Source organism: Heptranchias perlo, chromosome 2, assembly GCF_035084215.1.
Source record: "Heptranchias perlo isolate sHepPer1 chromosome 2, sHepPer1.hap1, whole genome shotgun sequence".
Lineage (NCBI taxonomy): Eukaryota > Metazoa > Chordata > Chondrichthyes > Hexanchiformes > Hexanchidae > Heptranchias > Heptranchias perlo.
This window is the reverse complement of record NC_090326.1, coordinates 81,042,843-81,056,492: the sequence shown is the minus strand read 5'-3', so window position 1 is coordinate 81,056,492 and position 13,650 is coordinate 81,042,843. Positions and strand designations below refer to the sequence as shown.

Genomic DNA, 13,650 nt, shown 5'->3' with positions numbered 1-13,650 from the left:
GATAGTTTCATGTTTCAGAACTGACTGTTTCTTGAATCCACCTAATTCATATACTCAACTGACCTAGCAATATATTTAAGCATTGATGGATTTCTTTATTGCTGTCCCACGGTGATCTAATGTCCACAACCCTTTCTACTCCACCTTCAGCTATTTCTACACTATTCATTGTCGCAACTTAGCTCCCTCAGTTACTGCCTATGTTGCCAATCTCCAGAGATATGCAGGATAACTCTTTTATGTTTCATTGCTGTCTCTGAAACCACTGCCATGTCTAGAGGTAACAAAAATGGGCGTTTGGTGGTTAGGATGGAATTTGTGCAACCAACCTGTTGGAGTTTGTTGGTGATGAATGAGTTAAACATATTTGATAGCTATATAATAGGAGGGTTGTGATAATTTTCACTGGCAGTCTACAGATATCTCATTGACTCTTAAAAAGACACAGTAAAAAATGAGCCTGTCACATATCATCCTCTTGGATTATTGATACCGGTCAGTATCCAAACCAATTATTATGTAAGAGATTCTTGGGAGCATATAAATTTTGCTGAAAATAAATTTATGTAATTATTGAAAGTCACTGTATCCATAGTATTATTTTTTGTGACATTGTCGATATAAAGTAATAAAATTGATGGCAGAGCACATAATTCTGTTTCTTTTATATTAACAGTGATATAAACACCATCAAAGAGGGTCTCGGGGACAAGTTCAGCATAATCATACAGTAATTTAGCAGTTTTGTGACAGGATTTATTATTAGATTTATCCATGGATGGAAGCTTGCCTTGGTCATACTGGCACTCACTCCCCTTCTCCTAGCCTCAGTAGCAGCACAGACAAAGGTATGAACACAATATATCTTTTCAAAAAGTAGAATCCACTTACACAAGGAAATGGGGTCCAGTATGGTATTAAAGGTGTAATATTATTAGGAAAATAGATAAACATGCCAATATTGTAGTATGCATGCTGATAGATATGAACGTGCAAAATGCATACACTTGGATAACCGTGACAAAGTATAATGTCATCTGTGACAAAGGACATTTGAAAATAAACTTTAGCAAGCGAAATATTGTTAAGTATTTAATAAACTAAAGAAAAACTAGTTTACAGTTGTAATCGTGCAATAGCTGCTGCAAAGTTGATTATTTTAAACAAAAATTCTTTCATCCTCTGGATCCTGTTTTTCATTAATATAAGCACATTAAATATGGTCTGTCATTCAGTATAAATTGTCACCTTTGCACAAGCTTTTAGAAATGCCTTTTAGTGTTCTGTGTAAATAAACCCAACTCAGCAACTAATCTCCGATCATATTTTTACAGGTGTTTTTTTCTGTGCTGATAGGAGTATTCTCACTTGGCGAGGCAGCATCAAAACTAGAAGACGTTTCAAAAGCTCAAGTTACAGCTTACGAAGTATATAGCCCTAATGCAAAGGTAAATAACACCTTGCATATCTTTCTCACTGCTAGCATTCAGTAAGTTATACAATTACTTGACTTCTTCCAGTGGTGGTGTGGTAACTAACCCGGCAGACCAGAAGGTCACTGGTTCATTCCACATGCTGTGTATCATTGATAATCTTAGTCAGGGCACCAGTAGGGACCTCAGAACCCAAGGCTAGGGATTACAAAAATGAGCCAGGGTTCTTGCTCCTGATTGGTGTCCAGTTTTCCCTGCTGAAAAAAGTGTCCATGTATGGACATTGTGTGAAAACAAGATGGGGCAATGATGCCCCATTGGTCGAATTTCCAATAAGCATTCACTATCCAGGCTCACAAAAGAAGATTGGCCACATGGTTGAGGTACCAGAAGGTTGCTAGCCCTTGTGGAACTGAACCCCAGGAAGTCAACAACTTCAGGAGAGGAGGTGTCAAAACAGCAGAAAACTGGAAAGCAAAATTGCAAACAAAAGGTATTCTGCGCATAGGCACACCTTTCAAGGAGGTGATTTGGTTGTTTTGTCAATAGATTACAATGTGAATCTTACTCTTTGTGTATGCTTATTTCCAGCATCGTCCTATAGACAGTAGCTCCAAAGATGGTTATAAGCCAGACAGTGTCAAAGGAGATTTTGAATTCAAGGATATTCACTTCACTTATCCAACTAGACCAGGTACAAAAGTATGTGTCAGTTTCTTAATTTATCTGCAGTAATTTTCTTGAATATATTTAAAAAGCCAATGTCAAAGTATTAATTTGCATTAATAGATCATCAAATGAAAAAGACAGTGCGTAATCAGGGCAGAGCTATTACATAGAATTACAGAGAATGTACAGTACAGAAACAGGCCATTCAGCCCAACAGGCCCATGCCGGTGTTTATGCTCCACACGAGCCTCCTTCCCCCTTCATCGAACCCTATCAGCATATCCTTCTATTCTTTTCTCCCATGTGTTTATCTAGCTTCCCCTTAAATGCATCTACTCCTCCTTGTGGTAGCAAGTTCCACATTCTAACCACTCTCTAGTTAAAGCAGTTTCTCCTGAATTCCCTATTGGATGTATTGGTGACTACCTTATATTTATGGCCCCCAGTTCTGGTCTCCACTGGAAGTGGAAACATATTCTCTACATCGCTCAGTCTTCTCTTTTCTAGAGAAAAGGGCCCCAGCCTGCTCAATCTTTCCTGATAGATATAACCTCTCAGTTTTATCCTTGTGAATCATTTTTGCACCTTCTCCTGCGCCTCTCCATTCTTTTTATAATATGGAGACCAGAACTGTTCACAGTACACCAATGTGGTCTAACCAAGGTTCTATACAAGTTTAACATAACCTCTCTACTTATCATCAATTCTATCCCTCTAGAAATGAACCTCAGTGCTTGGTTTGCTTTATTTAATGGCCTTATTAAGGCCTGCGTCGCTACTTTTAGTAATTTGTGTATCCGTACCCCCAGAACTCTCCGCTCCTCTACCCCATTTAGACTCTTATTTTCCAAGGAGCATGTAGCCTCCTTATTCATCCTACCAAAATGTAATACCTCATACTTAGCTATATTGAAATTCATTTACCAATTACATGCCCATTCTGCCTGTATTTTGTCATAGTCCTCCTCGGTATTAACAATATCCCCTGATTTCGTGTCGTTCGCAAATTTTGAAATTGTAGTTCCGATTCCAGAGTCCAATTCGTTTATATAAGTGGTGAACAACAGTGGTCCCAGCACCGATCCTTGTGGAACACCACTTCAGCTATAACTGAACTATCAGGGAACTTGAAACTAAACCATCACTGGACTGCAAGAAATGTAATTCCTGGCAGATTTGCAAAGATCAGAGGCAGGATTTTAAATGGGAAAAATGGGTGGGTTGGGGGCGGGGGGGCATTGAAAATTGCAAAAATTGTGGACCCGCCCTCAACCTGCCTCCAACCCACCCATTTCGAGTTTTCACCCGGGCGGGACGAGGGGCGGCAACCCGCCCGCTCTCAGGAGGCGGGTTGGTCACTAAAACCTTTCAAGGAGGCTGCGGGCCTCCATTTTGAAAGGTTTTGTAATTTCTGGGGGCCGGGATTCCCGGGTCTTCTCCTTCACACCGCGTGAAGGGAGGCGAGAAGGCCCGAAACTGCAGGTAAGTGCCTTTTTGGCACAACTTGTGGGCCCGGAGGAACAGGAGTGTTTCCCCTAGGCCTAACAAGCCTACTGCAGCAACCCTACCTACGATCGCCGACCCCACCCCCCCCAATGATCACGACCCCCCACAAAGATCGCAAACCCCCTCCTCCCCAACGATCGCGGCCCCTGCGTTGACCCCCGATCCTAACCCCACTCAGTGACTGACCTTGGATGACTGACCCCCGAGATGACCGACCCCTCCCCGCGATGACCGACCCCTCCCCGGGATGACCGACCCCTCCCCGGGATGACTGACCCCTCCCCCAATGAACCCCAATGACTGACTCCTCCCCCGATGACTGACTTCCCCCCGATGACCGACTCCCCCCGATGACCGACTCCCCCCGATGACCCCCATGCCCGCCGATGCCCCCATCCATAAAATCTAAGACTTAGCTGAATACTTACCTCTTGCTTTTCTCCCAACCGACTGAGTCCAGCCTACCAATCAGGCCGGCCTGTCGGACTGGAAACCGACAAACAAAAGTCGTCCTTACGTCAAAATTGTGGCCCCCCCGTCCCCTTTCTGGCTCCGGGCTAAAATTATGCCTCAGAGCTCTGAAATGCCTCCAGTTTTTACCAATCTGAAGGGGGGGGGTGGGGCGGAGGAATTTGGAGTGGAACACGGTTCTCCTTTCTGGCTGTGATGCAAAATTCCAACAGGACAGGGATAAATGTTTCTTCCAGGCTCCGTCCTGATGTCATTCAAGGAAGGGAGTCTGGTGGATGATGGCCCCTCACCAGAAATCCTGCCAGTTCCACCTATCCTGCAGCCAGTGTTCAGTACACCAGCATATTTGCTATACAAGAAGTATACATGGGGCCCACATTTAAATTTCCCAATTGCATTGTTTGCACCAAAACATCTTTGTAAAAATATGGAAAGAGAAAAAGGCACTCAGTGCCACAAGCATGTTCCATCTTCTAGACTTGTCTTATTTAATCTCATGGTGCAAGTGATTGACCAGAGGTAAAACTTTCAAGAACTTAAAGCTTTGTAAAACTGGTGGCTTAAATAATTAAATAAAACTCCAAGGAAACAAATTGACATTTCAATACTATTTTTCAACCATGACCCCTTGCATTCCATAGATCCTATTTCATGGTCTCAGTAGGATGGGAACCATTGTATTCCATGGAGTATATCATATGCTTCAGTACCTTTCCTTATAACTTTTAATCCCATTCCCAACCACATACTCATCCAGTTTATTTTTAAACGAGTTATTGGATGAACAGTCTGCTCCTCTTAATTCAAAGTTGCTAAATTTGAATTATTTGTTATTCCCAATTTTTTTTTTAGCAAAAACACAATCCCTTTGCTTAATTTGAATTATTGAATAGTTCAAATTTATTTTCAAGCAGAAGTTACTTTGTATTGGCAAGAGTAGACTGTACCATTGATTAGTTTTGTTGAGTTTATTTTGCACATCTCTTCTGCGTTGTGGAATTGTCTACATTTGCTAATGAATGTAAATGTGTTTTATGTTCCAGTGTGTATGACCTAACTTTTATTTGAATTAAAATCCACCTATTAGCATTCCTTAGTCCATATTCTTATGTGATCTAAACACCTATGAATGCTGCTTATTTACCTTATACTTGTTACATGGTCATATAAGTTGGTGGCATCAGCAAATTTTATATTACAAGAAGTAGCTTCTTCCATGTTCTGACTGACCTCAGTAACTTTAAGAATATGCAGATTAAAGAAAGAAAAAAAGAAAGACTTGCATTTATATAGCGCCTCTCACAAATTCAGGACATCCCAAAGCGCTTTACAGCCAATGAAGTACTTCTGAAGTGCAGTCACTGTTGTAATGTAGGAGTGTAATTAACAAGAACGTTCTTTAAGGAAGGAAATAATGGGCCAGTTTTTCCAGAATGGATGAATTACACAATAGCCCATAACTGTTGTTACATTATTTATATAAAAACAAAAAGATTGCAGCCTGTTATGTCTTGTTATTTAGCATTTCTACCTTCCTTCTGAATGCAAAGTTAAAAATGTTGAATTGCACAAGAAAAAGAAAGCAAGGAATGAATAGTCCTTGTAATGTAGCAGATATGTTTGTAAGAGCTTTTTTGACCATAATTTCTAAATCACATTTTTTTCCTTAATCATTTTTACATGTTTGTAAATCTCAGTTTCCTTTTAACTGCAGATTCTTAAGGGTTTGAACATGAAGATTATAAGTGGAAAGACCGTTGCTCTGGTTGGAACCAGTGGCTGTGGTAAAAGTACAACAATTCAACTGCTTCAGCGATTCTATGATCCAGAAGCAGGCAAGGTAAGATTGTGTTTTGTTTACTGAGCTCATACGAGCGCCCAATGTGTTGTATAATTTCACATATTGGTGTTAACTTGCGTCCAATGTTGAAGGAGCAGGTCTCACATGCAGTCAGATTCCACATCACTGACAGGCAGCCTAGTATTGAAACTTTACCCATAAAACTACAAATTACATCACATCCGAGATCAACAGTGTCCAGAAATGAAGGGAAATGATGCATTAAAATAATAATAGTAATAACTTTAAAAAAAACAATGCCAACTAGTATGTATTAACCTTATTTTGAAGTTCTCTTACTACAGAAAAGTAAGTCACTAAAAAATACTAGCATATAAACACCAATACATTCATCAGAAATTCTTCTCTGCTATTTTAGCAAAGGTATTAATTCATTGAAGTAAATGGGTGATCTCTCCACTAAAATAGTGGAAAGAGGAATCTCAGGCAAATGCATTGGGCTCAATTTTGAAATGGCGGTGTGTTGACAGCGGGGTGGTGGGGTGGTGAAGGTGTGCGTGGCAAACCCGAATAAAAAAAACTTACTTTTTCCGATGCGATCACGATGTAATTGATGGTGATTAAAGTTGTTTCTGGGTTTCGTGACAGGAGCTGCAACGCCAAGGGAGGGGGAGAGAGAGAGACATCATTCTGCGCTGGAACAGAGGGTGGAGGGCACTGAAGATCGGGGGGGGGGGGGTGGGCAGGTGGAAGATGTGAAGGTTGGGGTGGATGGGGAGCTCAGGGGGGATGGGAAGCTCAGGGGGGGACGAGGGGGAGATCAGAGAGGGAGACATCAGGGGCTGAGAGCGGCATCGGAGAGGGAGACATCGGGGGGGGGGGGGGGGGAGGGGGACATCGGACATCGGAGCAGGGTGGAAATGTAGGTTTATTTTGTTTTTTTAACTTTGTGCAATGGTTTTTTATTTAATTTATTTTGTTTATTTCTGCCTGATCCGGCCCTTCTGGAAGCCATGGGAAAGCCGCCCAGGTAAATTTAAAATCGTTTTAACTATCTACTATGTCGAAAATAAAGTACCTTAAGTACCTCAATGAGGTACATTTGGTTCTTTAACTAAAGCCGGTGGGACTTCCACATTCGTGAGGCACGTGCGCACACAGATGCGTCTGTGGGGAACCTGGAAGTCAGTGGGTTGGAGCCGGCTTCCTCACCCACTCGGGATTTCCCCGATTTTTGCAGCCACCCCCCAACGCACCCGCAATTTCCTTTGAAAATTGCGGCCATTAAGTGCAATCTCAGGCACAGTGAAAACAAATACAGCATCCAAAGGACATTTTCGATGCATGTCATGTTTTAGACGTCCTGTCTCTCTCAGTTGCTTCATAGCCAATTTGAAATTTATGCACGAGTGAATGGAGTTGAGGTTAAAAATCTCACCTCCTGGGTCTCATGCTGCTATCAACCAGCAGTGTGCCTGCTGACTCCCCGTCCTTGAAAATCCTAACTCTTCCCACCTATGAGCCACTTACCAGATGGCTGCTGCCTGGCATTGAGCCCACCTTGAAAGAAAAAGAAAAAACTTGGAGTTACATAGCACTTCTCACTACCTCAGGACATCCCAAAGCGCTTCTCAGTCAAAGAAGTACTTTTGAAATGTAGTCAATATAATTCAATGTAGGTAATTCCAGATTGGGGTAAACTCTGTCATTTTTCCCTGATGGAGATGTCCTGCACAGAAACTAAACTTATTTTAATGTCAGAGTGATGATTGGAACAATTAGTTCTTCCTAAGAATATTTCTGATGTGGAGATGCCGGTGATGGACTGGAGTGGACAAATGTAAGGAATCTTACAACACCAGGTTATAGTCCAACAGTTTTATTTGAAAATCACAAGCTTTTGGAGGCTTTCTCCTTCGTCAGGCTTTCTCCTTCTCACCTGACGAAGGAGAAAGCCTCCGAAAGCTTGTGATTTTCAAATAAAATTGTTGGACTATAACCTGGTGTTGTAAGATTCCTTACATAAGAATATTTCAACAGATGATGACTTAAATACGTTTCACAATGTCTCATTATGCAACAGCTGGAGCCACTTACCAGTGACGCTATATTGTATTTCCTGCCTCTTAGCCACCCAATCAAACTCATTTCTAAGAAGGAAAGTACATAGGAACATAGAAACAGGAGTAGACCGGTTGGAGATCATGGAGTGGGGGGGTGGTTGGAGATCGTTGGGGTGGGTGGTTGGAGATCGTTGGGGGGGGGGGGCGGTTGGAGATCGTGGTGGGGGTGCGGTTGGAGATCGTGGGGGCGCGCGGTTGGAGATCGTGGTGGGGGGGTTGGAGATCGTGGTGGGGGGGGTTGGAGATCGTGGTGGGGGGGTTGGAGATCGGGGGGGGGGGTTGGAGATCGTGGGGGGGGGGGGTTGGAGATCGTGGGGGGGGGGGGTTGGAGATCGTGGGGGGGGGGTTGGAGATCGTGGGGGGGGGGGGTTGGAGATCGTGGGGGGGGGGGGTTGGAGATCGTGGGGGGGGGTTGGAGATCGTGGGGGGGGGGTTGGAGATCGTGGGGGGGGGGGGTTGGAGATCGTGGGGGGGGGGGGGGTTGGAGATCGTGGGGGGGGGGGTGGAGATCGTGGGGGGTTGGGTTGGAGATCGTGGGGGGGGTTGGAGATCGTGGGGGGGGTGGTTGGAGATCGTGGGGGGGGTGGTTGGAGATCGTGGCGGGGGGGGGGTTGGAGATCGTGGGGGGGGGGGGTTGGAGATCGTGGGGGGGGGGGGGTTGGAGATCGTGGGGGGGGGGGGTTGGAGATCGTGGGGGGGGGGGTTGGAGATCGTGGGGGGGGGGTTGGAGATCGTGGGGGGGGGGGTTGGAGATCGTGGGGGGGGGGGGTTTGGAGATCGTGGGGGGGGGGGTTTGGAGATCGTGGGGGGGGGGGTTGGAGATCGTGGGGGGGGGGGGTTGGAGATCGTGGGGGGGGGGGTTGGAGATCGTGGGGGGGGGGGTTGGAGATCGTGGGGGGGGGGTTGGAGATCGTGGGGGGGGGGGTTGGAGATCGTGGGGGGGGGGGGTTTGGAGATCGTGGGGGGGGGGGTTTGGAGATCGTGGGGGGGGTTGGAGATCGTGGGGGGGGTGGTTGGAGATCGTGGGGGGGGTGGTTGGAGATCGTGGCGGGGGGGGGGTTGGAGATCGTGGGGGGGGGGGGGTTGGAGATCGTGGGGGGGGGGGGGTTGGAGATCGTGGGGGGGGGGGGTTGGAGATCGTGGGGGGGGGGGGTTGGAGATCGTGGGGGGGGGGGTTGGAGATCGTGGGGGGGGGGTTGGAGATCGTGGGGGGGGGGGTTGGAGATCGTGGGGGGGGGGGGTTTGGAGATCGTGGGGGGGGGGGTTTGGAGATCGTGGGGGGGGGGGTTGGAGATCGTGGGGGGGGGGGGTTGGAGATCGTGGGGGGGGGGGTTGGAGATCGTGGGGGGGGGGGTTGGAGATCGTGGGGGGGGGGTTGGAGATCGTGGGGGGGGGGGTTGGAGATCGTGGGGGGGGGGGGTTTGGAGATCGTGGGGGGGGGGGTTTGGAGATCGTGGGGGGGGGGGTTGGAGATCGTGGGGGGGGGGGTTGGAGATCGTGGGGGGGGGGGTTGGAGTTAGTGGGGGGGGGTTGGAGTTAGTGGGGGGGGTTGGAGTTAGTGGGGGGGGTTGGAGTTAGTGGGGGGGGTTGGAGATCATGGTGGGGGGGTTGGAGTTAGTGGGAGGGGTTGGAGTTAGTGGAGGGGGGGTTGGAGTTAGTGGGGGGGGGTTGGAGTTAGTGGGGGGGGGTTGGAGTTAGTGGGGGGGGGTTGGAGTTAGTGGGGGGGGGTTGGAGTTAGTGGGGGGGGGTTGGAGTTAGTGGGGGGGGGTTGGAGTTAGTGGGGGGGGTTGGAGTTAGTGGGGGGGGGTTGGAGTTAGTGGGGGGGGTTGGAGTTAGTGGGGGGGGGTTGGAGTTAGTGGGGGGGGGTTGGAGTTAGTGGGGGGGGGTTGGAGTTAGTGGGGGGGGGTTGGAGTTAGTGGGGGGGGGATGGAGTTATTGGGGGGGGGTTGGAGATCGTGGGGGGGGGTTGGAGATCGTGGGGGGGGGGGGTTGGAGATCGTGGGGGGGGGGGGTTGGAGATCGTGGGGGGGGGGGTTGGAGATCGTGGGGGGGGGGTTGGAGATCGTGGGGGGGGGTTGGAGATCGTGGGGGGGGGTTGGAGATCGTGGGGGGGGGGGTTGGAGATCGTGGGGTGGGGGTTGGAGATCGTGGGGGGGGGGTTGGAGATCGTGGGGGGGGGGTTGGAGATCGTGGGGGGGGGGTTGGAGATCGTGGGGGGGGGGTTGGAGATCGTGGGGGGGGGGGTTGGAGATCGTGGGGGGGGGTTGGAGATCGTGGGGGGGGGTTGGAGATCGTGGGGGGGGGGTTGGAGATCGTGGGGGGGGGTTGGAGATCGTGGGGGGGGGGTTGGAGATCGTGGGGGGGGGGTTGGAGATCGTGGGGGGGGGTTGGAGATCGTGGGGGGGGGTTGGAGATCGTGGGGGGGGGTTGGAGATCGTGGGAGGGGGTTGGAGATCGTGGGGGGGGGTTGGAGTTAGTGGGGGGGGGTTGGAGTTAGTGGGGGGGGGTTGGAGTTAGTGGGGGGGGGTTGGAGTTAGTGGGGGGGGGTTGGAGTTAGTGGGGGGGGGTTGGAGTTAGTGGGGGGGGGGTTGGAGTTAGTGGGGGGGGTTGGAGTTAGTGGGGGGGGTTGGAGATCATGGTGGGGGGGTTGGAGTTAGTGGGAGGGGTTGGAGATCATGGTGGGGGGGTTGGAGTTAGTGGGAGGGGTTGGAGTTAGTGGGGGGGGGGTTGGAGTTAGTGGGGGGGGGGTTGGAGTTAGTGGGGGGGGTTGGAGTTAGTGGGAGGGGTTGGAGTTAGTGGGGGGGGGGGGTTGGAGTTAGTGGGGGGGGGGTTGGAGTTAGTGGGGGGGGGGTTGGAGTTAGTGGGGGGGGTTGGAGTTAGTGGGGGGGGTTGGAGTTAGTGGGGGGGGTTGGAGTTAGTGGGGGGGGTTGGAGTTAGTGGGGGGGGTTGGAGTTAGTGGGGGGGGGTTGGAGATCATGGTGGGGGGGTTGGAGATCATGGTGGGGGGGTTGGAGTTAGTGGGAGGGGTTGGAGATCATGGTGGGGGGGTTGGAGTTAGTGGGAGGGGTTGGAGTTAGTGGGGGGGGGGGTTGGAGTTAGTGGGGGGGGGTTGGAGTTAGTGGGGGGGGTTGGAGTTAGTGGGGGGGGGTTGGAGTTAGTGGGGGGGGGGTTGGAGTTAGTGGGGGGGGGGTTGGAGTTAGTGGGGGGGGTTGGAGTTAGTGGGGGGGGTTGGAGATCATGGTGGGGGGGTTGGAGTTAGTGGGAGGGGTTGGAGATCATGGTGGGGGGGTTGGAGTTAGTGGGAGGGGTTGGAGTTAGTGGGGGGGGGGTTGGAGTTAGTGGGGGGGGGGTTGGAGTTAGTGGGGGGGGTTGGAGTTAGTGGGAGGGGTTGGAGTTAGTGGGGGGGGGGGGTTGGAGTTAGTGGGGGGGGGGTTGGAGTTAGTGGGGGGGGGGTTGGAGTTAGTGGGGGGGGTTGGAGTTAGTGGGGGGGGTTGGAGTTAGTGGGGGGGGTTGGAGTTAGTGGGGGGGGTTGGAGTTAGTGGGGGGGGTTGGAGTTAGTGGGGGGGGTTGGAGTTAGTGGGGGGGGGTTGGAGTTAGTGGGAGGGGTTGGAGTTAGTGGGGGGGGGGTTGGAGTTAGTGGGGGGGGGGTTGGAGTTAGTGGGGGGGGTTGGAGTTAGTGGGAGGGGTTGGAGTTAGTGGGGGGGGGGGGTTGGAGTTAGTGGGGGGGGGGTTGGAGTTAGTGGGGGGGGGGTTGGAGTTAGTGGGGGGGGGGTTGGAGTTAGTGGGGGGGGTTGGAGTTAGTGGGGGGGGTTGGAGTTAGTGGGGGGGGTTGGAGTTAGTGGGGGGGGTTGGAGTTAGTGGGGGGGGGTTGGAGATCATGGTGGGGGGGTTGGAGATCATGGTGGGGGGGTTGGAGTTAGTGGGAGGGGTTGGAGATCATGGTGGGGGGGTTGGAGTTAGTGGGAGGGGTTGGAGTTAGTGGGGGGGGGGGTTGGAGTTAGTGGGGGGGGGTTGGAGTTAGTGGGGGGGGTTGGAGTTAGTGGGGGGGGGTTGGAGTTAGTGGGGGGGGTTGGAGTTAGTGGGGGGGGTTGGAGTTAGTGGGGGGGGTTGGAGTTAGTGGGGGGGGGTTGGAGTTAGTGGGGGGGGTTGGAGTTAGTGGGGGGGGTTGGAGTTAGTGGGGGGGGTTGGAGTTAGTGGGGGGGGTTGGAGTTAGTGGGGGGGGTTGGAGTTAGTGGGGGGGTGGTTGGAGTTAGTGGGGGGGGGTTGGAGTTAGTGGGGGGGGGTTGGAGTTAGTGGGGGGGGGTTGGAGTTAGTGGGGGGGGGTTGGAGTTAGTGGGGGGGGGTTGGAGTTAGTGGGGGGGGGTTGGAGTTAGTGGGGGGGGTTGGAGTTAGTGGGGGGGGGTTGGAGTTAGTGGGGGGGGGTTGGAGATCGTGGGGGGGGGGTTTGGAGATCGTGGGGGGGGGTTGGAGATCGTGGGGGGGGGGTTGGAGATCGTGGGGGGGGGGGTTGGAGATCGTGGGGGGGGGGTTGGAGATGGTGGGGGGGGGGGTTGGAGATGGTGGGGGGGGGGGTTGGAGATCATGGGGGGGGGGGTTGGAGATCGTGGGGGGGGGTTGGAGATCGTGGGGGGGGTTGGAGATCGTGGGGGGGGGGTTGGAGATCGTGGGGGGGGGGGGTTGGAGATCGTGGGGGGGGGTTGGAGATCGTGGGGGGGGGGTTGGAGATCGTGGGGGGGGGGGTTGGAGATCGTGGGGGGGGGGTTGGAGATCGTGGGGGGGGGGTTGGAGATCGTGGGGGGGGGGTTGGAGATCGTGGGGGGGGGTTGGAGATCGTGGGGGGGGTTGGAGATCGTGGGGGGGGTTGGAGATCGTGGGGGGGGTTGGAGATCGTGGGGGGGGGTTGGAGATCGTTGGGGGGGGGTTGGAGATCGTGGGGGGGGGTTGGAGATCGTGGGGGGGGGTTGGAGATCGTGGGGGGGGGTTGGAGATCGTGGGGGGGGGTTGGAGATCGTGGGGGGGGGTTGGAGATCGTGGGGGGGGGTTGGAGATCGTGGGGGGGGGGGTTGGAGATCGTGGGGGGCGGTTGGAGATCGTGGGGGGGGGTTGGAGATCGTGGGGGGGGGTTGCAGATCGTGGGGGGGGGTTGGAGTTAGTGGGGGGGGGTTGGAGTTAGTGGGGGGGGGGTTGGAGTTAGTGGGGGGGGGGTTGGAGTTAGTGGGGGGGGTTGGAGTTCGTGGGGGGGGTTGGAGATCATGGTGGGGGGGTTGGAGTTAGTGGGAGGGGTTGGAGATCATGGTGGGGGGGTTGGAGTTAGTGGGAGGGGTTGGAGTTAGTGGGGGGTGTTGGAGTTAGTGGGGGGGGGGGTTGGAGTTAGTGGGGGGGGGGGTTGGAGTTAGTGGGGGGGGGGGTTGGAGTTAGTGGGGGGGGTTGGAGTTAGTGGGGGGGGTTGGAGTTAGTGGGGGGGGGGTTGGAGTTAGTGGGGGGGGGGGTTGGAGTTAGTGGGGGGGGTTGGAGTTAGTGGGGGGGGTTGGAGTTAGTGGGGGGGGTTGGAGTTAGTGGGGGGGGGTTGGAGATCATGGTGGGGGGGTTGGAGTTAGTGGGAGGGGTTGGAGATCATGGTGGGGGGGTTGGAGTTAGTGGGAGGGGT

General features: G+C 52.1%; 1 pseudogene; it reads left to right on the top strand.

Annotated features, from left to right (window-relative positions):
• LOC137332191 (ATP-dependent translocase ABCB1-like) overlaps positions 1-13,650 on the top strand; it is a 79,768-nt pseudogene that overhangs the window by 23,459 nt on the left and 42,659 nt on the right.